The sequence below is a fragment of the Poeciliopsis prolifica genome, unplaced genomic scaffold, assembly GCF_027474105.1.
Source record: "Poeciliopsis prolifica strain line A6 unplaced genomic scaffold, Auburn_PproV2 SCAFFOLD020, whole genome shotgun sequence".
NCBI lineage: Eukaryota > Metazoa > Chordata > Actinopteri > Cyprinodontiformes > Poeciliidae > Poeciliopsis > Poeciliopsis prolifica.
This window is the reverse complement of record NW_026562395.1, coordinates 4,964,868-4,991,711: the sequence shown is the minus strand read 5'-3', so window position 1 is coordinate 4,991,711 and position 26,844 is coordinate 4,964,868. Positions and strand designations below refer to the sequence as shown.

Sequence of the window (26,844 nt, the reverse complement as noted above, 5' to 3'; positions counted from 1 at the left end):
CATCACCTCCCACCCACTGCCATTACCATTCACTTCCTCTCCGAGTCACCTGAACATCTGTTTGGCCGTGTGATGGGTGACCAGCTGTCTCTCTGTTTCCCCTATGAAGCGGCCAACAATCTGCTCCATGGTCCGTTATACCCGGGGGACCGGGAGAACATATGGACGGGAAAGTCTACGGACGCAGGAGAGACACTGTTGGCGAGATGAGCATCTCTATTTGCCTTGAAGCATAAAAAAAAACAAAAACGGTCTGCTTTTCACACAGCTCAGGTGTCAGCACCACAAACCACCAACTTCTGTCGTCTATGTGGCGCAGCAGAAATATCCAAACCAGTAAAGCATTCCAGGCGTCAAACAGCTGCTTAGACCTAATTATTCTAAACTGATGGCTGCTCTTCATTTTCCCTTCAAAGAGAACAATGTCCCTGGTTTCACTTTAGTAAACGCTGCAACGTCCCAAGTTGGGAACTGTTTTCACAAACAGTTCGATCACACATACGAAGTGAGGAAGCATGGGATGAAGCTCAACCCTGCAGACATAAAATCTATGACTACAACACACACGCTCTTGAAATCACTTACTGATGCACCATTCCTGTAAACCAGTTGTTTCAATTTGTCTTAGAAAATACATTGCGGCTTGGCTTGCATGTCTGCACAAAGACTGCATCTGATCTTAAGAGTTTTATTCCAGCAGTCACCAGGGACAATTCAAAGAGGAAGTTCATACTTCATTTAACTAAATAACATTAACAGCACAACCTGCAAAAACTCTAATAAAGTCATCTCCAAACATATGAACAGTAAAGGAGTTTAAAATGGGAGGACCACCGTCTCCTACAGTGGATTGGGGTATAAAACCAGCCCCAGAAATCATTCATCGACCTAAACTGTCAGAATACAAGCACTTGTCTCCCTGATGGCAGCAGACGGCGTTCAGCAGACCTGCTTGCACAAGAGCAGGCCCACCATGTTGCCTCCCAAGTTTTTCCTCGCAAGCTCGAGTTAGAATGCATTTCCCAGACATCTGTGCAAACTTCGCCCATCTCATCTCTCAAACACTCTTGTTTTTTCCTTCAGGGGATAACGATGATGAGCAGCAAAGATACAAGCACCCCAGGGAGCCAATTATCACATTGAAGAGATTTGCTTAGTGTTTCAAGAAGAGAATGTTCCCCATGAAACACACACACGCCAACAGGCGGGGTGACGGAGGCACAAATGTACATCGTGACGCTCGAGTAGGAATGTGTGCAAACACGCGTGCATATCGACGGAGCCTCCTCGCGCGCCGTCATGCAAGTGGGTGATTATCGGCACAAGTGCAAAGAGAAGGTGGAGAACCTGAGATCGCCTGGATGTAGCGCCTTTCCACTGACAACCTGCCGGGGCCCAGACCGCTCCAGGAGGAAATGCGCTGCATGTCAATTTGTGCAGCTTTTGCCTAAAAACACACCAGAGCAAGGCGCCGTCGCTGACATCCGCATCAAGATTCAAAAGGCAATGACACGTAGTGTGGCAATGACACGTAGTGTGCAAAGCTGCCGGCGTGGCAGCCCGGCCAAGCAAGCGAGGTTTTGACTGGCTAAAACCCTACAGCTTCAATACCGTTCTACTACTAAATTTTAAAATTCAAAATGTTTCTTCTTTTCTCAGTTCAAGAACAATTTAAAATTAGTATGTGCATGTCGCCATACAATCCAGTTAAGACATTTTCAAAATCTTTAGGCAAACAAATTATTGTCTCAAATTCACTTTTTACTTGCAGAGCAATGAAAGAACAGAACACTTGACCATTAACTCCCATAACAGCTGAACAGAAGTCAGAAGGGGATTTTAGGAGCTGAAATGTTTAATTACTGAATATTTTCAACATTCATCAACATTTGCATGAACTATAATTGATTCTTATTGCTACGTATTTCAAATCTATCACGTTTCAATGATTTCTTCTGTATGATGAATGTTGTTAATGATGGAAATCCAGGTTGTTGCTGGGTGTAGACCCTACAAAACCTCTTATGAAAGAGACCGAATCCAACAAAAACGACACATTACGTGTAGCTTGCATTTATATGCAGCTTAGATTTGTCCCGTAAAAAAATACAACAAGATCCAGAGAAATCAATTGCCTTCAGAAGTCACCCAATTAGCCAACAGAGTCAACGTGGGTGCAGCTTAATGCCGTTGTAGCCGCAGACGTTCTGTGAAGTTCGCTGAGGTTTGTTGGAGAACAGAAGGGACCAACCGGCATCATGGAGACCGAAAAACACAGCAGGAAGGCCAGGGATGGTGCAAAATGGTCTAAAAGCTACAAAACTCTTTAAACCTTTCATGGAAATTGGTCCAGCCCCTAATCTGAAAAGGAAGAGGGGATTATGGCACACCTGAAAACTGATTTTAAGATCTTGCTTTCAGTTTTTAAGTCGTCTGATGATGAAACACGGTGGTGGCGGCGTCTTGCTCTGGGGATGTTTTCTTGTATTAGTGCGAACATGGAACACATTTTTGGATGCATGTTAAAAGATATCACAGAAATCATCTATTTTCTTTTTCATTTCATTAAATCTGTCATTTCAGATCGATCCATTACATAAAATATGAAAAACGAAAAATGCAGCTCAACTTTTCCTCTTCCAGCTCGTCCTCAAGGCTCTTTGGAATCAATGTTCCTTTTTATAATCTCGGCTCAATTACCAATTTAGTACGTGGTGATTGGCGAGAGCACACTGTGCGGCGCAGTGTTTCATTGTGATTTCCTTGGCTAAGAGTGCAACAAAGGCTTTAATAAAATGTTTTGAGATCGCTCCAGTTCGCAGATTGATTTCTGAAAACAGAGTAAAGGCAGTTATATATATATAAAAAAAAGTCTTTGTCGCAGTTAGCGCAGAATACGCTGGAATGATTTCAGATGAGAATTAACGTGATCAAGCTCTGGCAAAACAGAGATTTTGTCGCACGGAGCAGCAGGAACGACTGATTCAGTGTCGGCATTGTAGCTGAGAGGCCTGGTGAGAAGCCAGCAGCCAGAAAAGTACCGTCAAAAGAAATTAAATCCTTTGCGGTACTCATCATAGTACCGCAAAGGATGTATATTTTTGGTGAATAAGAAGCGGCTTTCATCTGCGCCTTTGAATAATGCAATTGTGCTACGGCCACTGGGCACAAAAGAGTGGCCATCTGAAATGCTGCTGTAGCGCTGGAGAGAGGAAGATTTAAAGCAAACTGGCCAACATAGAGAGAGATTTTATATTCCGTTTGGGACCTGGAAGGAAATCGTGAGATAAAATATTCCAGAGAAACAAACAAACAAACAAACAAACAAACCAAAACCACTCAGGTTGTTTTTTAAACTAAAGCTAAATGCATAAATGCATTACTTCCTCCCCGCCCCAGCTCCTCGTGTTATGATTCATTGCATCTGCAGCATGACTCCGTTTAGACGTGAGCAGTGGATGAGAGAGTGGGTCAAAGCCGTAGCCTCTATTTCACAGAGGTCCCCTGAGGCGTGGCAGCGCAGGCAGAAGGTCAGGACACCTGTCTTTGGACAGATATGTCCTTCAGGCCACAACATGACATCAACCGAACCAGATGAAAACTGAAGGAGAAGAAGAAGGAAAAAAAAAAACATTTATGCAGAAAAAAAACTCTGAAGGTTTACGGCTTTCGATGAGCTTAACCAGCAAAAATCTAAAAAAATGAATAGATAAAAAAAAAATTGGAGAACCAAGCAAAATGTCAGCTCTCACCTTGGAGAAAATGTTTCACATTCATTGTTTAATGTATTGTGCACTCACTCAGTCTCTATCCTCTAAGCGTTTCAACATCGCAAGGTTAGGATGCTACCCGCTAACGGGAGCAGAGAGGAGAAGAAGAAGGAAGAAGAAACAAAAAAAAGGAAGCAGAGCGGGCTGCCGTGCTGCGGTTGTGTTATAACTGGGTAATTGGTTGTAGTCAGACTTCAGCGCCACGCTGCGATAAAAGCCTCTGTTTAGATGTAGCAGACTTACAGGAAAAGACTGGGGCTGCCTGTCTCACTGTAAAAGAAATGGTTGTTAACTCATTAAACGCCACAGCGCCAAGGCAGACCGTCTAAACTCTCGGTGTTCATCCGTCAGCGTTTTAGCAGGTGTCGCTTTAGCGTTTTGCTCACATATATGCATGCAGAAGTTTTGAAAAACCAAAAAGTACATGCATAACTCATTCAAGCCTTTGGCACATTTTGACATGTAGCTCACTGCACAGGGCACCAATCTGTGTTGAGGTGGCTTGGGTCGTCAGAAGGCACCGGTCAGTTGCAACCCCAATAAGTTCTCTATTGCTGATTTGCATGTCCAGCAATGGGGAGCAGGTGTTCTCCTGTGCCATTTGCAGAATAAGGACCAAGAATGCTATTTACCATTAAGATCATCTGATTGGAAGGTCTGTTGAAAAGGACTATTTTAAAGAAATTTAAATCTAAAGAGTCCAACACTGTGGCTCGTGGTCTTTCATCAACGATTGAAGAGAAATGATAAAACCACTCAAATTTGACGCCACACCATTTTCGTGTACATTTTGTTAAGAAAGAAGTTGCTCTCACATCTACTGTATATCAAAAGGACACCTACGGCCTGTGGTGAAACTAAAGTCTTGGATCACAGATGTTCAGTCAACAAATCAGTAGCAAATGACATCATGGGAATATGGACCAAATCTTGGAGGAAATGCTCATCCCGTCAAGAATTAAAGCTGGTCTGAAGGTAAAAGAGTTGTATTAGAAGGTGTATCTAATAAAGTAGATGGTGAGTTTAGATATGGTGTGGAAGGAAGGGCTTTAAAGAATCACCATTGCCTTGAACTGCCCTCTAGGTGAAGCCAAGCTCATCGTCTATGCACAAACGACATCTTGAAGCCATCAGACAGACATCCACGAGGTTTGTACCGCATCTCTCACATCCTCAAGCGCACACCCTGCCCCCTCCTTCCTCCTTGCTGGTTTTGTGTGCTGTTTGTGTGCTTTTATGTCTTTCCTCTTGTTATCTCTTGGGTTTTCTGCAGCTTGCACCCCAGGGGACGCAAAAAGAAGACAAACATGGTTTGATGTGGTCAAATTTCCAGCCATCGGAGACTGGGGGATGGGGGAGAGTAGTACAAAAAAAAAAGAAGAAATGCATCCCGAGAGTGAGATGCACAATGTAATTGCCTCCTCAATCATTTTTCGAAAGGACTTTGTCATTACAACCCTTCCCTTCGCCACGCTTTATACATGGGGGATTATTAGGCGTGCCGTCCTTCACACGAGTCCAACGAAGATTCATTGACAGAGGAATCAAATTGTGAGATACTGAGCTGTGTAATCGCTGGGATTTATCTCCATTTTGCAAGCTTTTATCAATTCATAATTCGCATCTCCAACTGTTGCCTCTCTCCTCTGGGAAAAGGAGAGAAAATAACTGATGATTGGGATTGCTTGCCCTCGTGCTTTCTCTCCAGCATTATGTTCAATCAGCCTCCAGCAGCAAATCTTTAAAGGAATGTCTGCAACACTGTGCGCATTCTTTCGGAAACGTGGACAGAAGACGCATGGCGCTCGCGTTCATCCCCAAGTTTCCTTCCCACGTCGCGGTCGCGCGTCCCTGTCGCTCAGCGGCTAAACTGAACGAAAAGAGCGGAATATGATTGATGAAGGGCAGTGTGTCGTGAAGAATAGCTACGCAGAGAGAACAGCCAGTCTTGAATGATTTACGCTGTTTGTTTCTCCCATTATAATAAGCTATAGCATTACCGCACTGTATGGGTTTACGCACTGAGAAGCAGGAGTAATGGAAGTGGCAGGAACATTGAAACGAAAGACGGAATGGACAGAGCATGCCAAAAAGAAAAGTGGAGGGGTTTTGTCTTTGGCAGCCGGAGCCGTGCCATGATATATGTGCAAACACCGAACTGTGAAAATGATCAAATTTGGGGAGTACAACCAGGATTTGTGAGTTTTTCTTCAAGATTTGGCCGGAGGACGACCGATCGTGCTCACACTAATTGCTTTCCGTAGTGCGTGATGAAACTATTAACGTCCTGTTGGGTGCTTTCAGGCTTTGATTTTACAACCACAACGTCAGGTGAACTTCATAGGGTTTTGTTTTTGGAAAATTCAATTTCTCAGGCACCCAATAAAATACAGTTCAGTTTTCTGCTGTGGTTTTAAGCAAGCTGTCTTCTATACTACAACCTCTGTGCACTGTTTAAGTATTCAAAGCTTTGTGTATGTAAATGTCCGAATGTGGGAGAAAAACAATGTAATGACATAGAGAGGCTACTGAAAACTACCCGGCTTAAGCTCACATCTGACAACATTTAGTTGGAATAATAAAATTTTATGACCCAGGGCGCTTTAAGAATTGCATCACAGTGACACAGAAACACAGACAGGCTTTGCTTTTGCAGCCCGGACGGCAAAGTGTCACCATCAGCAGAGATAATAAAGTCTAAGCCCGTGGGCAGTCGCTCCATTCGCTGGAAATGAGAAGTCAAACACCACATTGTTAGTGTGTGTGCTACCATTGCAACAACAAGGCCCATTGTAGTTCTGGCCTCTCTTGCTCCTGCAAGGTTTAGCGCTGACAGGTTTGTCAGAGTTGGTTATCGGCGCCACTGGGCTGGGATAGGAGGTGAGTGAAGGGACCTACGACTCTTGCTCATGAGTGCATTTTTTTTCTTATTCCTAGGAATTATGGAGATAATTTGTCATTAAGCTGCTTAAATACCATCTAAGTCAACTTTAATGGTGTTATATTTCGCACTAATTTTACTTCCCACTCTATTACCATTCATTGTGGTCCTGATCCCTTTTTGACTGGCTGTGAAATTATGACCCTTGATCAAACCAAAATAAATATGAACCCCCTTCTTTCTGGATGTTATTTAATGGAGTTATGTAACCACATTTCTTTGTGATAGCCCATGTTGATTACAGAAAATTACTTTAAATCGCTGGTTCTCTAAGTGGGTACAAAATGACCCACATAGTGGGTGTCAAACGCCTCATCATTTGTCTTATTAGAAACTCCAAAAGAAAAAGAAGACAAAAGTGGTTTACTTCACGGCATTAGTTTTCAATACTGACCATTAGTCAAGTATTTGGAAAATACTAATTGACCAGCCAGTCACGGGTTTTCTTCTGCCTATCCGAGATTGGGTATAGAGGGTAACACTCTACAACCTTAAGGTGTTGCCATGGTGGAAGGGAAACATAGTTCCTCCAGTGTCTTTTTGGTCTGTCCCAAGTTCACATTTCACTGGAAAGCATGACGAAAACCTACCCTTTTCTCAAAAGCGAATCGAAGTCACATCAATCGGAGAGCAAATTACAGCTGCGTGTATCGCGATTTTAAGAGACCAACAAATTGAGAGCTTGTCCTTTTGGTTCTGCTATTTCTTCATCATGAAAGACAGCACAAACGGTGCTGCAGAGGAGGCCCGAATGCTTCGGTCTGCTGCTCCGTCCTACCACAACCCCTGAAAACACTATCAAGACACTCCTACGCTTGATGCTGTCATCTTGGAATCAACGCACCTTGAAAATTAGAGCTTTGATATAGGAAGGATAATACATCAGAGTTTAGAGTGCTTCTAATGATATGCCCAAAAAACAGTGTTCATATTAGTAGCCATAAAAGCTTATGACATTTTTATTTTATTTGTATGCATGAAACAAGTAAAGGAAGATCTTTTGCAAACCGATTAATTTTCAGCACAGGTTGCCACTGGTTTAAAGAGATACAAACTGCAGAGAGGGAAAGGCAACTTTCACTATATCCTATATACTTTGAAGCTATACCAGCCACAAAGGAAACTAACTCTAACTATAGTCAAATAAAATTCTAAATGTATCGTTTTGTTAACAGGAATCTTAGAAAACCCGACTGCTACGTACAAAGCGATCATCTCTTATGGATGTAGAAATCCTTCTACCAGTGCAGCGTTGCACAATCAAATGACATAATGTCAGGAAGCGGGTCCCTCCACCTGGCGTCCGTACACACCAAATTTTCCACATCGTTCACCTCTGAAAATGTGATACTATGTAGAATGATTCAAATGGAAAATGGTGGACATGCAAGAGCTCCTCCTAGCAGACTCCTACGATTCAACGTGTTGCGTAGTAAACTACGCTTGCCGTACAATTCTGCCCCCAGAGTCTAACAGAATATTGGTTGAAGTGGGGACAAGCCAACGCAAAAATGCTGCAAAACTTGTGTCCGTCTTGTTTTGCGTGTTTATTTCCCGCAAAGAATAAATATGCGCTATGGGTAAAGCAAGTTTTACACTGCAAACTGTTCCAGTACACAGTGAAGGCTGCTGCATGACCATCCTAGGAGAAACCCTTTATCTGTAAATAAACCCAAAAGGTTCCCAAACTGAACATTGTTTTCTCCTGACAATGTCCACGTCCCACATGGAGCAATACTGGCAATACTGATACAGCTCTTGCTTTAATTAAAGAGGACGCAAATAACTTTTTTAAAAGGCATTACTACCAATGACGTATGTTTAGAAACAGTTCTAAAGTGTTTTCTGAACGCACCACAAACTTTTTCTTTTTCCATTTGCATTTCAGAAACCGTCTACATATTTCGGACTAAAGTTCAGTAAACACAGTTAAGACTGCGGAAACTTCTTTAATCCATGCAATTTGGCCAAAAGAACACTATCTGCCCACTTTGGGACACTATTACCCAGACAAAATATGTCCACTGTGACAAACAAGCTCAATGACACAACACACAGCGAGGGGGCTCAGCCAGAGAGTTCCTCGCATCACCCCTCATCGACAGGGAACGTACAGTACTTGACATGTTGTGTTTTGAGGAAGAACAGCTTGATTTGTCATCTGTGTCGCGTTGCACACAGACGAGCTGGGGGACTGTGGAGACGCGACCCGAGAAAGAGTCACTTCTTGCAGGAGGGGAGTGAGAAGACGTGAAGGAATAGAGAGAGCTGCAGTTGATGTGTGATGTCCTCGGATCCTCGGCCCAACTCTTTCCGAACAGCAGGGGGATGAGGGAGGGGTGGGGAGAGGGGGTTCTTACTCATCTCTCAGATCTTTGCAGATGAACAGGAAGTGCCACTCCTCTATCCCTCTCCATCCCACACTTTTAACGAAGTATTCGCGTATCTCAACTTCGGCTTCGTGCAGCACCGCGAAGGCGCCAACATGAGTACATGGAGGAGCCACGCGTACAAAGAGCAGCAGAAGGTGAGCCTTAACAACTCTCAGCTCATTACAGCCAGCCTCAACTCCCCCCTCTACCACACACACACACACACACACACACCTCCCAGTCTCTCCTCCTGCTGCATTACTGACACTCCTCTCTGTTGTAGCAGCAACCGGACAGAGAGGAAGGGCTTTAAATGATTTTTTTTCTCGGTTCTGTGGAGATGTCAGCTCCTATTCTCTGCGCTTGGAAAAAGGAAGGGGGAAGAAGCAGAGGGAAAGGGGGTGGAGGGGGTTCCTGAGGAGGTTTTCTGAGGCTTGGAGAGCAGGGGAGAGGAGGTGTGTGTGTGTGTGGGGGGGGGGGGGGGACAGCAGCTGAGATCGACACAGCACTCTCGGGTACAAAGAAGACCTGTCTGTTGACTTTAATGCCGCTCGGTGCCACAAGTAGAATCTTCCGAGAGGGGAGAGCGACGCAACCGAGAGATGAAAGGAAGGGAGTTACAAGGCAGAAGGAAAGCGAAGTAAAAGAAGAAAAGACAGACAGGAGAAAGAAGGCCAGCGAAGGTAGAGCGGGGGTTGAAAATCTCCCTAGGATTTCTAAATGAACTGATGGGGGCACTTCCACACCAGATTTCTGACTCAATCTCACTCGTCCTTTGTGATGACAATTAGCATTTAGTCAGCTCCAACGCTGTTGACATTTATGCCGCTGTAAGCAGAATTAGGACAGGAGTGTCCCCGTCTCGTCATTCATAATGCATGACGGGCAAAGCACGTGAGGCGTGTTGTCACTTCAGAGGCAAATCTCGCCGAGGATTACATGAAGAAGATCTCAAGAGCGAGGGATTCCAAGATGGCTCCGGGTGGGAGCATCGTTCATAATCGAAACTCTCCGATAGGACCGCACAGAGTGCCTGGCTTTTTTTTTGCAAAGCTTTGAGGAGAGAACAGAATTTCACTTGCCTTCTCCAGCTCTTTTTCCCTAGTATCACCCTGCCTCTCTCTCTCCACCCTTTCTGCCCCCGGCTCCTGAAAGGCCTTCAAGCACAGCACAGCAACCTCGACCACGATCTTATCCCTGGGCAGATGTGACTCAAAGCTCAGTTGGACAAATTTACTCATTCTGAACTTCTTTAAACTTGGCTTTTTTTTTTTTTCAGTTTGAGGAGCGGGCAAAGATTGGAAATGACAAAGGCTGCAACAGAGCGATTGCGTGTTTGCGCTATTCTCCACAGCGCCAGGCGATAATGAGTTGGGTGATGTCAGCAAACGTGCCCCAACTACACGAAGAGGCACAAGCAAAATCTTCGTCTTTGCTGAAATTGAGTCGATGCAAAGATGCAATCACAAAAGAATGAAAAGGCCAGCAGCATTACAGGAGAAGATATTGCACAGAATGCACAGTGTAAACACTTTTTAGTGGTGAAATATTCCACAATGAACTCGCTTTTCATTGGGATTGATAAGATTATGCCGCAGCTGAGAAAACAGGTTTTCTGGATTCACGATCTCAGGCGCTTGCATCCCGTAGAGTTATTTAATAATAAAAAAAGACAAAACAAAACACGCCATTGCACTTTGTCAGCGATTTCTGAGTGAGCCAACCGTATTTTTTCTTCTTTGTACCAAGCGCACACAAATAGCAATGCAAATTCCTCTAACAAAGAATTGGCAGCGGTATTTGAAGCGGGCTATACGACAACTCCAAACAAGCAAATGTAGATGTAAACATTGCTTTATTTGATTTTCCCTACTTACTTATTCATTCAGTTTCCCTAACCACTTTTGTCCAGCAGGAGGCTGTGGGAACAAGAGCAAATCCCAAAAGTCATCAGGCAAAGAGGCGGAATACACCTTGCACAAAGCAGCCGTCTATCACAACATCTTTCCGCTTTGTTTCAATGTGAAATGGAACAAAATGTGTCCAATAAGTTGCATTTCTGCTTCCTCAAATTCTGCATATGTTTGATCAGAAGAAGTGCTTGGTAGTCCGCAGTTCTTGGCTCGGGCAATTTTATGCTAGAGGAAACAATCCATCCGGGGTGAATCAGCCTCTTGCGCCACTGACTGCTGGACACAAGATCCAGCAGACAAAGAAAATTGGTGGTTGAGATGATGCATCATCACATTAGTGGCTTAATCCAACAATGTCTATCTAAGCAAACTGTCTAATTCCCATTACGTCTGCCTTGAAGGTCAATGTTGCAGATTTCTTCTCTGACATCATTAAGACCAGAGTCAGAGTTGGAGCCGGAATATGATGCCAGGAACTGGATCTTCACTTTGCATTGGAAGACCCAACTAGAGGACAGAGCCCCAGGATCAGAGGAATACTCAAAGGCTTTCCAGTACAATAACAGTCTGTCCCACAATTAGTGGGTTGTCGGTTCAATCCCTGCTCTCTCTGTCTCTATGGCTGTGTCCTTCGCCAAGATGCTTCACCTGCCTTGCCTGCTGCTGGTGGTCAGCCTTGGGCAGCTGTTGTTACTATCAAGTAGCTTGTCACCATCAGCATGTGTGAATGAATGTAGTATGATGTACAGATTAGGTATCAGTGTCTGCCACAGGAAGAGGAATTCCTGTACCTTAGCATCTTGTTCACAGGTAATGGGAGAACCAAAAAGGAGATTAATAAATCATCTGGGGCCTCCACTCTTGTTTTGTTGTGAAGAAACATCTGAGGTCAAAATGTAAAGCTCTAGATTTCAACCATGAAATATGGATCATGATGAAAAAATAACCAAGAGCCACATTAGAAGGTGACTGAGCTCTGCCTTAGAGATGGGCCAATGACCTCAGTCATCCGGGGGTGAACTTGGAGCAGAATTGCTGCTCCTCCATAACAGAAAGGATTTCCTCAACGTGGCTTGTGCATCTGATCAGAATATCTGGGAGCCATCTTCACTTGGAAGCTGATTGGACCGATGCTAGGACCTGGCATCGGACCTGGAACACAGACACAGGACGTGCTATAGGGGAGGGTGATGTCTGGGATTCCCTCCTGGACTCATTCACCCTGCAACTCAATCCATTAAATGTTGAAATTCTCACATCTGGTAACTTCTAAGTGTTATTTATCAAGTTTCTATTGTTTATTTCCTCAAGTTTTGTTGCCTGGTCAGCTTTTTACTAAACAGATAGGAGTATTTTTTTCCCACTTTATGGGTTGATAAAGGCCCTTTCTTGTTGGACACTGGCGGAATAAAGACCAGACCCTCACTGAGAGGAAGATGGGATAGCGGAGTTATTTTTCACACCATGTCAACAAACCACTGCAACAAATTGATTTTGCCTGTTGTGTTTGTTTGCCTCTAGTAGTGTACAGGATGTAATAAGTCGAGATGGATTGGGTGTCTGTCCGACTGGCTGACAATGGTGCTCCATCCAGAAAACTGCCTCAGCATTAGAGGTGACTACCACAGGAATGACCTGGTCTGTGGTATTAAGAACCTTTTTTTTTTATTTGCCAAAGTTAAACCATAACTGTTGCAGATTTAATGTTTATTTCGCTTTTGACTGACCAGCTTTGACTTGTGTATGGAAAAGTAAAACGATAGAAAAATAAACAATTGAAAACAAGCATCTCTGAAGGAATGAAACGATAGAAATTGGCGTCACTCTTAAAAATGTCAGCTTGCTTAAGGTTTTACCAGGATGTTGTGTCAATGGGAAATATTTGCATCAAACCACAGCAGTTATTTGCACGTCGTCTATGAAATAGGTTAAAGATATCTGCATAATTTGACTTGAATTAGAACATGTGGCAGTTCCAGTCGCACATCTGTATGCGCTTTTCTTTGACTTGCCCTTGTTTGTGGCAATTTTCATAAAAAAAAAAAAAAAAAAAAAAAAAACATATCTCGAAAACTCGAGGAGAAAACGGGCTAAGATTTTCAATTTCATCCCTGTCAATTCATTCATTCTTCTGACCTGCGAGCAGTGGATTTCTGTGGCAGGTAAATTGTATTTATATAAAATAAACTGCCTGGGCTCAGATGCCCTTGTGCCTTCGAGGAATATAGATTGGAGAGCTGGACGGACAGACGCTAAAAGGAATCAGTGTCTCCCGTGAAAGCGGGGCTAATCTTCTCTTTGATATTGACAACATCAAATAGAAAAAAAAAAAAAAAAAAGAAAAACACTTTAGCCTTAAATGCGGTGCACAGAGCTGGTTCTTCCTCGAGTGGGAAAACAAACAACACAATCAAACCAACAATGCGGACCTCTGTTTGCGAGATTGAAATCAAGCCGTGAATAAACTTGTCTGATGACCTCTTTACTGTTTCTTTTTATTTTTTTTCAGGTTTGTTTGCTCGGTGCTGTCCCTTTGTCTGAATTTGATGATTGCCCATTGAAACACAGCCCCATTGTGTTTTCTAAAGATAGAGCAGATGTGTTTCGGTTGGCATGGCAACCCTCACATCCTGGCCACCGGCCTACGCGACACACGGCGCACGCTTTTCCGGCCCCAACCTACATCAAACACCTGCATGTCGCATTGATTACTCGTGAATCCCCGGCGCTGATGAAAAGTGCATCGCCAGGCGCCGCCCATGTCTCGCGTGTCTCCAGCATAGCTTAGCGCGCAAGCTGCTACGCGAGGCCGGAAAAAAAATAAATAAATAAAAACAAAAATTCAATCAACTTTGTACTTTAGAGAAGTTTACTCAGCTGCCTCCCTCTGAGTCAAGGACTTCAATTCCACAGTAACATTTAAGCCGGCGCTCGCTGCGGCCCTGCTGTTCTCTCTAAACAACTTTCCAATTCGAGCTGAGGCCTGTCATCAGCACCAACCTTGATGAAGTGATTGGTTTTGATGTGCAGCTCCGACTCCGCCATGACCGGCTCTGAGGCCTGTAAGATACACTTAGGTCACAGCTAAGTGCGGAGGACTGACGTTCTTTTTATGGGCGCAATCAGCATGTTAATCCCCGTGAATCGACACCCGTCTCTTGGCTCGACTTGGCCGATTGCCTCACTTACCTCTGCACTCAAACTCAGGCGTTATTTCATTAGGCGGGAGGTGAGCGTGTTCACGCAAAGGTTTCTGGCTAGGCCTGTCACAATAAACAATAAATCTATTAATTGCATGATAAATTTAAAGAAACTCCAAATTAGTTTATCAATTTTCTCTTTTCTTTCTCTTTTTTTTTTTTTACCAAAAATTGAATAATCAAAGTCACCAGTTTGGTGTTTAATTCATTCTATTTGTTGTTTATGTTGTTTTCGTTATTATTTTGTATATTTAAAATTTCTTCCCAGTTCTGGTCCTTAAATGTCATCATAATTTCAAGGTTATTTATCTTTGAGAATGTGTTCTTGCATTATTAAGCCATTATTACTATTGTATTACTTGAAAATGGTCTCAAAACAACAATATTATCGTTTATCGCAATAGGTTCTGGGACATTCAAAGAAAACCCTGGAGAAGTTGTGAAAGTTTCCGAGAAGACGCAGACAAAATTCATGAGTTACGCTACCTTTATAGGTCGGCCAACGAAAAGACGAAGGAGGCTCCTAGTTTCAGCCAGAAAACAACCTAAAACATATAACTGAAGCTACAATTAATTAGTTTAGATCAAAGCATGTTCGGCATTATAACGGCTCAGTCAAAGTCCACACCTAAATCGTATTGTGGAAATAATAAAAAGACATGTAGCTGCAAGAAATACTTATAACCCATGCCACACTTTTGAGATTTTTATTTGTGAAAAAATGTAATATTTTTTTCCCACCTAACAGTTTTATGTCGGTTTATTACACAAAATCCCAATAATGTTTGCGGGTGTAAAGTGATACAATGTGAAACGGCAAACTAGCCCGAGGGTCACAAATACTTTCCGAATGCTGCTGTAAATCAATGAAAAGGCAGGAAGAATGTGAAGAACCACTACGCTCGAGTTTATTGAAGGGTCCGCTCAGCTCTGATCTGCAGTACTTCACATCACACCCAACAACCAGCACTGCTCTCTGAAGCGGTTAGCGGCTTCCTGCGGGGCAATAACAAGAGGATGTCAAACGATCTGACCTCTTAACCCACTCTGTAGGTCAGAGTCATGTTGAGTGTCAACCAGGTATTTTTTTAATATATATTTATTTTTCTTTAAAAATTGTGGCACGTCGTGTCTGTCGGTCTCATGAAATGTCAGCGAAATCCACTGGAGGCTGCGTTTGTAAATGTGACAAAGTGCGCAGAGCTTTGCAAGGCTCCGTACTTTGGAATTCAAAAAACAAACAAGTGTGTCAGGCGAAACGACTAAATATTAAAGGATGACGATGACTTTTCCCCTTTAGATCTCTTTGTGTCGATACCTTAGAGCTGCAGACATGGCAGAATACAAATGGCACATTCACCGACCGAGTCTTTATCACTGCAGCTGCGCTCCGATATTGGAATGGCGCCTTTATAGCTGCTCTTCTCCAATTCCCTCTGGCAGGTGGTTTGACTTCACCCCTCTATTGATGGTGTCAACCTTATAATTAATGTCCTTCCTCTCTTCAATTCACCTCCGTTGCGTCCTCTCCATTCTTCTCCTCCAAACCGCTCTTCATCCACCATTGACCGGAGTCTCTGGCAGACTCGTGTTGGGTCGTTCTTCCCCGACGCCCCAAGGACACTGAGGCTGAAACAATACCCGACGGTGACCTAAACCCGGAGGAGGAAAATTGTGCAGGGGCGCAATCCATCTCCTGGCAGTGATTCAGCCACAAAAGCCACAGAGAGGTCGCCGCAGCGCAACCCCTTTTGTTATCTGTTTCCAATCCCTTATCAGAAACGGGGGGGAGAATGGCTTTGGAGGAAGTGCTAGAGGAGAGGGGAGAAAAACAATATAGACACATGCTTAAAAGGCTACTGCCCCCAAAAGGGCTCACTACAAACAAACCTGGAGAAGATGTGGTCAATAAAAACAGGAGGAAAGGGACAAGCAGAGGGTAAAGGGTCCTTCCAGAAAGCAGTAATTAACAGAATCCACTAGCAAGCGCCATGGATTGCTAATAGGCAGGACGGCATATGCCAGCCTGACTGAAGATGAGACAAAGGCGCCAAGTGAGCACATGCTGGGAGCCAGTGTGCATCCACAGAGGATATGGGACGAGCGGGCGGGGAAGTGTGTGCATGTTTACCCTGATCAGAGGCCAAGGCTTAGCTGAATTTGCCTAGAGTGAGCTAGAGAGGGCCTGAGGGAGTTTTGGAGGGCAGCCGGATGGAACATGCCGGCCCCTCAGTGCTTCTAAGTGCTGGCCTAATTAAAAGCTAAGCCAGTAGGTCCTCCATGTTGTTGCTTCTGTTGTGTTTAAGCGTGAAAATGAATGCAATTTAAATTCCTGTTGATGTGTAAGAGTTTAACGAGTGACGTGCTCCTATCCATTTTTTCTTCTTCTCTCTTTTCTTAAACTTGCTCTGACCCATAGGCAGAGATGACAGAGAAATTTGATCAGTAAAATGAACAGACTAATTGAGATGGCTTACTGAAGCGCTCTTTCTTTGAATATGAATGATATGATACATAAATGGGGAGATTTAAATACAGGTCCAAGTGGATAAACATTGCATAAAGTATGCATTGAAAAACATTGTTTTGCAAATGCACTTAAAACTTTTTTGATACATTTTCATACTAAATGATTGGCTGACTCTTTCTGTGTTGCAAGTTTCCCCTAAACAGTCAAATGATAGTTTGGTTAAATAATGGTCTTACCACTGAAGTTTCCTCAAGCATGGATCATGACAAATTCTCATAAGTGCAAACAGAGAGTCTGCACAGTGTAGTGTGAAATGTATTTAGCCTTATTTAACTAGAGAATAAAATATGTGTTTGACATACAAGATGCAAAAAAAGTGAAGATCTTTCCTCTTTAAGTCTACACAGCTGAAGTGAAAACTGAGTTATGAAGAAGTCATATTTTCTGCAAAATTCGGTTTTAAAACAATTCACAGGGAGGATATTTGAGAATCGTAGCACTGCTATGCAAGCATGAAGAAAAAAGAGGTGCAATGTTAGCTCCAGGCTAACATTTATAGAAATGTTGGCCATTTCTATAAATGGCTAACAGTGGCCACTGAAATAGAGTGCAAGTAATAATTCTGGATAAAAATTTTAACCTTTCGAATCCAGAATGCAATGGGTAAAACTAGTTAAATCAAAGCAACTCAATCTTCCCTGGACAAGCTAAAATAATAAGTCGGTCAGTTTAAAAGTTGCTGGAAAATATTCATTCCCAAGCAAAAAGAAACATTTGCAATTTCCTTTTTCAGCCCATCCACCCAGATGAAAACTAATATAATCTAAAATTAAAAGATGTAAAATAACATTTTCAACATCTGATCTACTTCAGACTAAAAACTAAGACGTCCCCAGTTTTTATCTCTAACCCCTTTCACCTTCATCCAACATCCCCAGCAATTCTCAAGTTGATGTTTTTTGAAGATGCACTTGACGGCACTGATAAGAAATTGAAAGTGAACGTCGGCAAATTGAAGGGCTCACACAAACCTCGGCTCAGACGGCGCAAATAAACACAAGAAATTAGCGTTAAAACTTGTCATAAAAGATAAAATTAGATCGTATTCCATTTTTATTCGTTTTCAACCCTTACTTTACTTTCCCTGTACAGACCTTACTGTAGAAACGCCATCAACTTTTAAAAAAAAATGCTAAGCTGTATCATGACCTACACACTTCATATGAAGTGCAACGGAGAGATAAGGGGATCTGTCCCATTGTGAAGGCCAGGCAGAACCGCTAGCTTTATCAAAGAGAAAACATCAATCGGGCCACGCCAATAATGCAATGGGTGGCTCAGTCATACAATGGCTTTCAAGACCCGACTTCATCTTACGGTGGCGTTGGATGTGAATACTGATAGGGAGATGTTTCACTTTGGCAAATGGGGACCTGAATAGCTGAACAGCTACACACGTCACACCAGCGTGGCAATAAATATGCCTGGGATCTTGCCCGAGGCTCACCTTCCAATACGTGGGGCCGCTATTATTACATTGCATGTTGGTCATCGGACTTAATAAAAGGAGGTTCAAGAACACATCTACTGTCTCCCGTTTAGAACTGTAAACAAATGTGTCTTGCATTATATGCAGAAACGCTGCTCACCTTGAGATGAAGTCACATGCTGCACGGGTAGGTTACTAAGATACAGTGTGATCTGCAACTTAATGATTTGCTTGAAGAATGCGCAAAGAAAGTGATTGGAACTTGCCCTGCAGCTCTCTGAAACCCATCACTCGACCGAGAGCATCGTACGCGTTCTGGGGCGACAGGGAAGAGAAGTTTGTCCTGTAAACGATAGGTTGCCAGTTTGAACCCCAACTCCGTTCGTCTAAGTCTTTGTGTGCTTAGGCGAGACACTGGGTCACTCCAAAGTGTTAATATCAATTCTTCTCAGAAAAAAAAGTTGGTCAAATCAAAGGATCAATTTTGAAATCTGAATTTTCTCAGGGTGTCAACAATTTTGGGCTTAATGCGTACTGTCCAAACAGGGAAGGAGATGAAAAACAGGCTTGGATTAGGATTTGGTGGATTGAAAGCCCAAACTGTTCAGAAACTGGTGTTCCCTTTAAATCAGGACTAAAAAATATATTTGTTTGCAGGATATTTCATGCCTACTTCATTTTTTATAAACTTTTCCAGCATTTCAAATTACCTTGTGAATCAATGATGCTATTAAAAGTGTACACTTTCCTAAGAAAAGTACATATAAATAAAACATTTACAAAATTTTAGATATGAAGATTTAGTTTAAATGTCCATGGATACAGACCAAGGTCGATCAAGATTTATTTCCTAAGAAATTTAACTCACACTAGATTGGTGAAAAGAAAAAGCGTCAGATTTTCCTACAGATGTACTGTTATTTTTTACTTCAATAGTTTTGCTTAATCGCTAAACATTATGAATAATCTGTGCACTACAGTAGTAGCAGTCATTATGTAACACTTGCATGCTCCAATCTGGAGCTCATCCTCCTGTCCAGCCCCTTGGCTGCTCAGTGAACCGGCGCCACTGAGCAGAGTAGATTGGAGGGGGGGGGGGGATAAAGTGTGAGTTGTTAATTGATACGATGATGTTGTCCTGTTGGCACTTCCCTCCATGGGGTTGACAGTGCCAGTCCACAAACTTGGCAGATGTTTTACCATGAATGCAAGAAGGAATGGGATTCAAACCAGGAACCTCTGGGGTTCAGGGCCACTTGCTCTACCACCTGAGCCACTTGCTATTTGACAACGGTGCACTAGCACAGAACATTTAAATACACCAATAGCGCCAAACGCTTGGCCAAACGTGTAAAAACACAAAATATAAAATAAATAAAGACAATGAAACTGACCAAAACAATAGGTTGACTGTGAAATGTCAGGTTCAAAGTATTTATCCACTTCATGGGAGCATATTCTCAGCACTTTAGTTTGAATAATTCATAAACACTATATATTCACACATCTCACTGTCTTCTCTCGGTTTCTACCAATCAGAGCAGTTCATACGCATGGAAATTAACAGAATGAACAAATATGCAATATGCAAAGTGTCTATTCCATACTTTTATAAATGTACAATTTCACAATATCAGTTTAGCAATTTCTGGACTTTATTTTATTGTTAAGAGTCTGAGCAAATACTGGATCAGGCCATTTATGTTTTGCAAGCCGTTAGCCAGCATTACTCAACATCAGCTTGCTAACCTGCTCAAGTTACTTCAAATATAAAAAAAAGATGAAATAATCACTGTTACAAGTAGGTTTATTTTTAAATTCAATTTAATTAGATATTCAATCTATTGAACCCCACCCCTTCAAAAATAAAAAAAAATCTTTTACAACAGCCCACTCTTTCAGCTTCTTCAATGTAATTTAATTTCTCTCATTTGTCAGCATTTTTAACTGCAACTTAATTTATAGTGACACCATTAACTTGTAGAAAGTGTACAGCAGAGTATGTAGGCCATGTAAGTAGAAGGCTAGCAGTGTGACTGCTGCTGTAAAATCACCACAAAGAAAAAAGCTCAGATGAGACCGATCACCGCAAACTGGATTCTGCTTTCACAAAGCAAAAATACAACAAAACGAAACCGTACAGTACTGCAATTTCACTTTGATATGAGAAGGCGTCAAACACAGGAATGCAGATCAAAGATCAGACTGGGAGGGATTTTATTTTCTTCGCGTTGCAACGCAACACGTGCGTTGCGACGCCCGACAAGCCGCCCCGACATCCAGCCTCGGAAAAAAGCGGGAACATCAAAGCCGGGCTGAGAGTGGGCTTGTGTTTTGCTCCGCCAAATTTCACGTTACCTTCATCAGGTTAAAATTTCAATTTGTTCCATCAAGTGTGCCAGAAGGAGCCTGTCAGCAAGCACGACTAAACTTCTTTATCCTGACACTCAACTCTACCGCCCTCATAAACAAACGTTGCAGTTAAGATAAAGACCTCGTCATGCGTGCAGGGGCTCGTGTATACATGAGCCTGATTGCATATTGGGTTTTCAGAACAGATTTAAGCCGTAAAAGCGCAATTTTTTTTTCTTTCCTATTGGCTGAGGGTCTTTCTCAAACATCCCCAGGCAAATATTTACTCTGTGCTATGCAGATTACTGCACTAATGAGTAGTTTAGAGTGCTCTATTGTGGCGAGACATGGGGTCCTGAGTGGCGACGTCCCATTAATGCAGTGACTAAAGGGGGCAGGAGTGAGAGGGCTAATGTCTGGGAATAAACTGTTAATGTGCTCATCTGGCAGTAGAAGAGGGATGGGAATGTAGGAAGCCCCACATCCCATTAAGCACAGCCACTTTCTCCAGTGCAAATGCTCTCTGCACGTGGCTCCCGTGACTAACCGCCCTGCTCATTCTGGCCAGCTGTGTTTGCATGTAAGAACGAGTAAAAATAATAATAATAATTCAGAAAGAAAATCCGGATATATTACTCACGAGGAGTAATTTGTTCCAGAATTAGTGGCGCGCGCGCACACACACGCACAAAAAAGCTTTAGTCAAATTTGAAATATCCCCGGTTTTAGCCCGTCTACTCTGTGGGTTGTTCCAGCCGCTTGAATTCTAATGAAAGATTTATTAGCTATCTGAGCTCGAGAAACCAAGCGGGAGAGATTAGACTAACAAACAAACTCTAAAGAGGACTATTTTCTGCCCTTATCTCGTGCTCTTTCCAAGCAACTTTCCACAAAATATGATTTCAATCAACAACAACAAAAAAAAAAGAAGGTGATGCAATAATTTTTCCTAATTTCTTTCTTTTTACTTCTTACAGACTTGCTGTGTTTGTGCTGCGAGGTCTCGGGGAACGCGTCTGGGCTGATATTTGAGGACGGAGGCCGAAGCAAAGTCGATATCAGCGTCTTGACTGTAGCGCTCAGGGTCATTTCTCTTACCATGCAAAGCTATCGCACTTATCAGGGAGGAAACGGAAACGTTATGGACTGCTTCTCTCATCGCCGACTCTTTAATCGTATATGTTGGCACTAATCTGCTACTGCTGTTTTCATTAAAGAAGCGCCATAAGGAGGTTCTTAAAATTCAATTAATCTCGAAAACGGTTAGGGTTTATGGATAACTCATGGTAAAACCATATATTTTTAGATTCCTGGTGCCTCATTTAGATGCCACTTCGATAACAGACGCCCCCTCCCTGGCCCAAAACAGTCCAATCACTTCATCCTGACACTCCTTGACTTCGACTAATACCGGGATTATTCAGCCAGAACACTTCAACGACACTCATATTTCTCCCAGAGACGCGGGATAAATAGACCGTTCTCACACCGCCAATAAATCAATAAAACATTTTTGCTCTCGCAAAGAATACCCAAAGAGTTCCCACGGGAAAGGTGACAGCCAGGGAGGGGCCGACTGAAACACCGGCTGATTTCTGCTTTTCCATATTTCTTGTTTATGCTGGAGACGGTGGGAGAGACAGACAAGGAAATGGAAGATGCAAAGACAAGAATGAGACGCGATATTCCAGTTTAGGCCTCAACTATGGGGACTGAGTCAATTCTCTCATCGCCCCAACACAAAACATGGGTGCCAGGTGAAATGTCCAATTTCAATTGATCTTAGGTGAGAAAGTGCGTCTGCGTGTCCGTGCCTGTGCATGATAGATTCTGATTCGTGTCTATTTACCACTAATGGTGGGTATTTATTGAATCGTTTATCATTTATCGTGATAAACTTCTTATGATAATTCTGGTGTATTGTTCTAGCAATACAATTTAATTGATGTTAGTGTTCTTGTTTTCTCCACAGTTTGTTCATTGAAAGCATTAAGAAATACTTATAAATTGGAAAATACAGTTACTGTGTGCAGATCAATGGTAGAAATCTCACTTCTATATGTAAACGATTTCCTAAAAACAATGAAGCACATCACGGAACTTGATGTGTGGGAAGAAACGCAACTTTTCGGCCACAAAGCCCTCAATCAGGCATTTCTTAACATCGACTCCCTTTTCAACCATCATCTCACGCGCCCTCCCAAATGTGATTGGTGCTGGGAAGCTGTTCTTTTTGCTGAGGTCTTCACAGAAGACCTCTAAGTCGATGCTTCCAGAGAGACGACCTGGTGGTCTCTCGGCTTTCAGGGCAGCAAAAGGAATGTGGTCATTTCTCCTGAAGACATCGCGTAGGAGGAGGTGAATGACCCTAACACCCAAAAGAGCCGGCACAGCATCCAGAGCCTGGCAGACAGGAAATATGCGCTCTAACCTCTTGGTTTGGAGGTCATTTCTCGTGCAATGGTGCAGGGGGGGCGGGACCTCACCGGCCCTTCCAGCTGAGTGCGGAGCCAACCCGATAAAGCCTCGGGTGTGGGTAAGGCTGTTGGGGTTAACGGTGTTGGTCCCCAGGCTCACACTTAGCTTGAAGTCCGATGGGGAAAGAGGATGGCCATAAAAGAGCTCCCCTCCAGCGCCAGTTCGAGCTGAAATGACCTCCAACTCGGATCATATCTGGCCACTTCCTTGTTGTTTCCAAGGATGCTGTGCAGCTCCTTCACAAAGTGGCACAGCACCTTTTGCAGAGTTGACATTAACCCATTTTCCACACCCGTGTCCTTAAATGGAACAACTAAGGCGTTCTCCATGAGCAACATATGGAGGGCGTTGATGCAAAAGGACTCCACCGGATTAATCTCCCATGGTATGTCGCCACTCTCGAATCTCCTCATGTGCTCGATACGAAGTCCGAGCTGCATGTTGATTTTGTTTGTCAGGTCCTCCATGTGCTCAAAAAAAATGAATGGACAGATTGAGTCATATTTCCTCACAGCAAAAGAAACTCGACCTTACATCAATAAACCAAAGCCTAATGACCAACCACCGAATATTAAGTAGAAGATGGTGGCCTGTGGTATCCAGAGCCCACATGGATTCATTAAACCTCTACAATGGAAGTGTGCATCTCTTTAAACTTCGCTTACTTCTCATCAGCTTCATAGAACCGAGCGATTTGGACAGAAAGCATGTCGAGACTCTTCAGGAGATTCTGGAAACAATTCCCCAGATTCCCAGAAATTTCGGTGAAGCTGCTGCATAGGAAAAATTTGATGGATCTATGAAAATATAAACTGTAAATGGACTAAATTTACTTAGCGCTTTCCACAGCATTACGCACTATAGCCACATTCATCCAATCGCACTCACTAATGCGCACACACTCATGCACCGACTGCTAGTGAGTTGCCTGGAGTCGCATCAATGTGTGTCGAAGGGAAGCTGGAATCGAACTCTACCTGCAGACTCACAGTCGCCTCAGGTAGTAAAAAATATATATCACATGAAAGCAGATTTGACAGATTTTACTCTGCCGTACTTACCTCTAGGTGCTCATAATGATACGGCAGATCAATATATTGGTTAAACAACACTCCACAGAAGGAGGGACCCATTAACACACCCTTTGGGAGCGAACCTCCCCCCCAAAACAGCCTATACTGATCCACGCTGCTGACAGTGTGCAAACTTGTGCAAAGACTAAGTGAGCAATCTCTAAGTACTGGCCAATGAGGGTCTGGCTATTGCCTCACTTACGACCACTTACAGCCGTCACATTGAATGAATGGCTGGCGATTGTTTGACTGAGCAATACTCCACGTCTCGACAAAGCAAACCCGGCCTCCTAGCTTGCATCGCTTTTTTTCCTCTGCGCTGCCTCCCACCCAACCATGTCCGCTGCCCGAGGGCGCTTTATAATTCTATTAGAAGATTTTAATACCCTTTAATGATAGGCATCTAACACAGTGCCCTTAACCCTAATCACTCTCTTCCTCCTCCCTTTTTCTATGCTCTGGCATTGAGGAGACACACTACAGTAGGCATTAGGGCTAATTATAAGGCTTCTAATACAAGCCCTCCTATGTATCACATGCAGCACTACAAGCGTTAAGGAGATGTATCGTCCTTGAACCTGGAGTATTTTCAGTTTTGTAGTTTGATAGTATTACTGCATGAAGGCTTTTCTGAAGCTTTCCACTGCTACGTCACTTCGGAGGAACCAGAAAAAAAAAAAAAAACAACAGCATAGAGTTTGTTTGCAGACAAATTATTTAATCAAGCATGAGCGTTAATGTTACCCACCCGCCTATAAACCACCCTTTGGGTACTTGGGTAGCAATCCTCAATAGTGTTCACTAGTTTGAAGCTACCGCACAAAAACCGACCGTATTTAGACAGACCCTCAGGTCGCCGAGTGTCTGCAGAAACTCCAGCAAGTGAGAGAAAGAAAGAGGAGAATCGCTTTCCATAAGGTTTTGATGACAACAGAGAAATGTTGCTGACAGGAAGCACAAAAACTGATTTGGATACGAAAAGCAGTGAGGAGTGGGGGAGAGAAGACGGGAAAAAAATGTGACGAGAAGGACAAAAAAAAAAAAAAAAAGAGAGAGAGGGAAACTACCAAAATTGCTGCAGTAGGGATCTTTGGGAGTTGTAGAAAGAACGAGAAAATGCAGAGCAAAAATTGTGAGCGATGGTAAACTTTTTGGTTTCATTTAGACGGGGGCTGATTTGTCACGGCCGGCTCAAATTCCCTGTATGCGGCAAACCGTCTGATACCTTTGTGTGCCGGGTTGTGAGCTGAACAGGCTCTCTACCTTGCCAATTATGTCCTTGAGTCAGAGCCATCTCCCTGTCCCTGACCTTTACCGGCAAGCTCCCACAGGACCGCCTTGCACTCCACCTTTCCGTTTGAATGACAGTACCACTATCATTCTTGGCTGGCCCACTAAAAGAGCAGAATAGAAAAGAGGGCCATTTTCTTTCTTCATTTACTCTCACCGGCCACTTTTTTAGGTATACTCTTCCACTGCTTGCAACACCCAAAATCACCTGAACTCAATGCATTTTGGCCTCTAGACATACCATCAGGTTGTTGTTCAAATCGGCGTCAGAATAGAAACAAAAAGGGGGTAAGTGACGTTTAACTCGATGTGGTTGTTTGGTGTAAGATGTTTTAAAATATTGTCATCATTTGTAAGGTACAGATCTAGTGAAATATCGATTTCTTGGATTTGGAATGATCAAAAAAGAGAAAATACCCAGATGGAAGGCAAACACTTCTTTCTGATGTCAGAGTCCATAGGCAGATTGGTTTGAGATTATAGAAAAGTAATAGTAGATCAATAGCAACACCTATGGCCAAGGTATACAGATTCACCATCTCCGGACACTCAACTTGCCAAACGTTTTCTCCAGAAAACCCTCAAGAGATCAACTAAGATCTTGAGAAAATCAAAACGAAAAAGAATTTGTGGAAAATGGGAAATTAACTCCTTATGACGACAAAAAGTATGCGTGGAAAATATCCGCTCTCAGCTTCCATTGAGCAGTTCAGTTCAGAGAACTACAAAGAGGAAACTGTGGCTATGATTTGCTCAAGTTCGCTATTCATGTCCGTCGCTTGATATTCAAAGAGCATCATCTTCGATTGGCTAATCCCAGCAGGATATTGCATTTTGTAAGAAAGCTCAAAATGTCTGAAACTGGTTTCTTGAATTTCAGTTCTCCAACACCTGACTCAGTCAACAAATCTCTATTTTCTTTAGATCACTTCTGAAAGGAATGGGGTTTCAGGGGTGATGAAAATGCCGCCACCAAACCAGCAGAAACAAGGTGATGCCATCGTTTCCAAGCTGGCCAAAATCTCTTGGGAACTTTTCGAACACCATGTTGAGTCAAAGCCATGAAGAATTAAAGCAGTTATGTACCAAAAAGGAGTTATAATCCACCACCAGGAAGGAGTATCTAATAAAGAGGACAAGTGTAATGGAATAATAATCGTTTTCCAGGGCACACCCGCCCGACAGTCGACCCTTTTACTTTGATGTGTTCCCGTTTGTGCACGTGAATGCTTCTTGTGGTAAGGACAAAACAAATTAAATGACCAGATCTGTCCATGATTTTTAGTGGCTACACCTCAGCAAGGCTCCACAATCCAATCAAAAAGCAGATAATGGAAACAGGATACCAATTTAAAACCTGAAGATCCCACTAAAAGGAGAAACATAAAGCAAACCTGCCATCATTAGAGCGTTCTCACATTTCCCTCCCTTCGATTTCATACCTGTCCTCCATTTTTTCCACATTTCAGACTTTATGGCTTCGTTTGTCTTTAGTT

The 26,844-nt window shown here is 43.0% G+C and overlaps 1 protein-coding gene across 2 annotated transcripts in view; it reads right to left on the bottom strand.

Annotated features, from left to right (window-relative positions):
• Positions 1–26,844, bottom strand: part of nrxn3b (neurexin 3b) — a 348,019-nt gene that overhangs the window by 86,631 nt on the left and 234,544 nt on the right. The window lies entirely within an intron of this gene.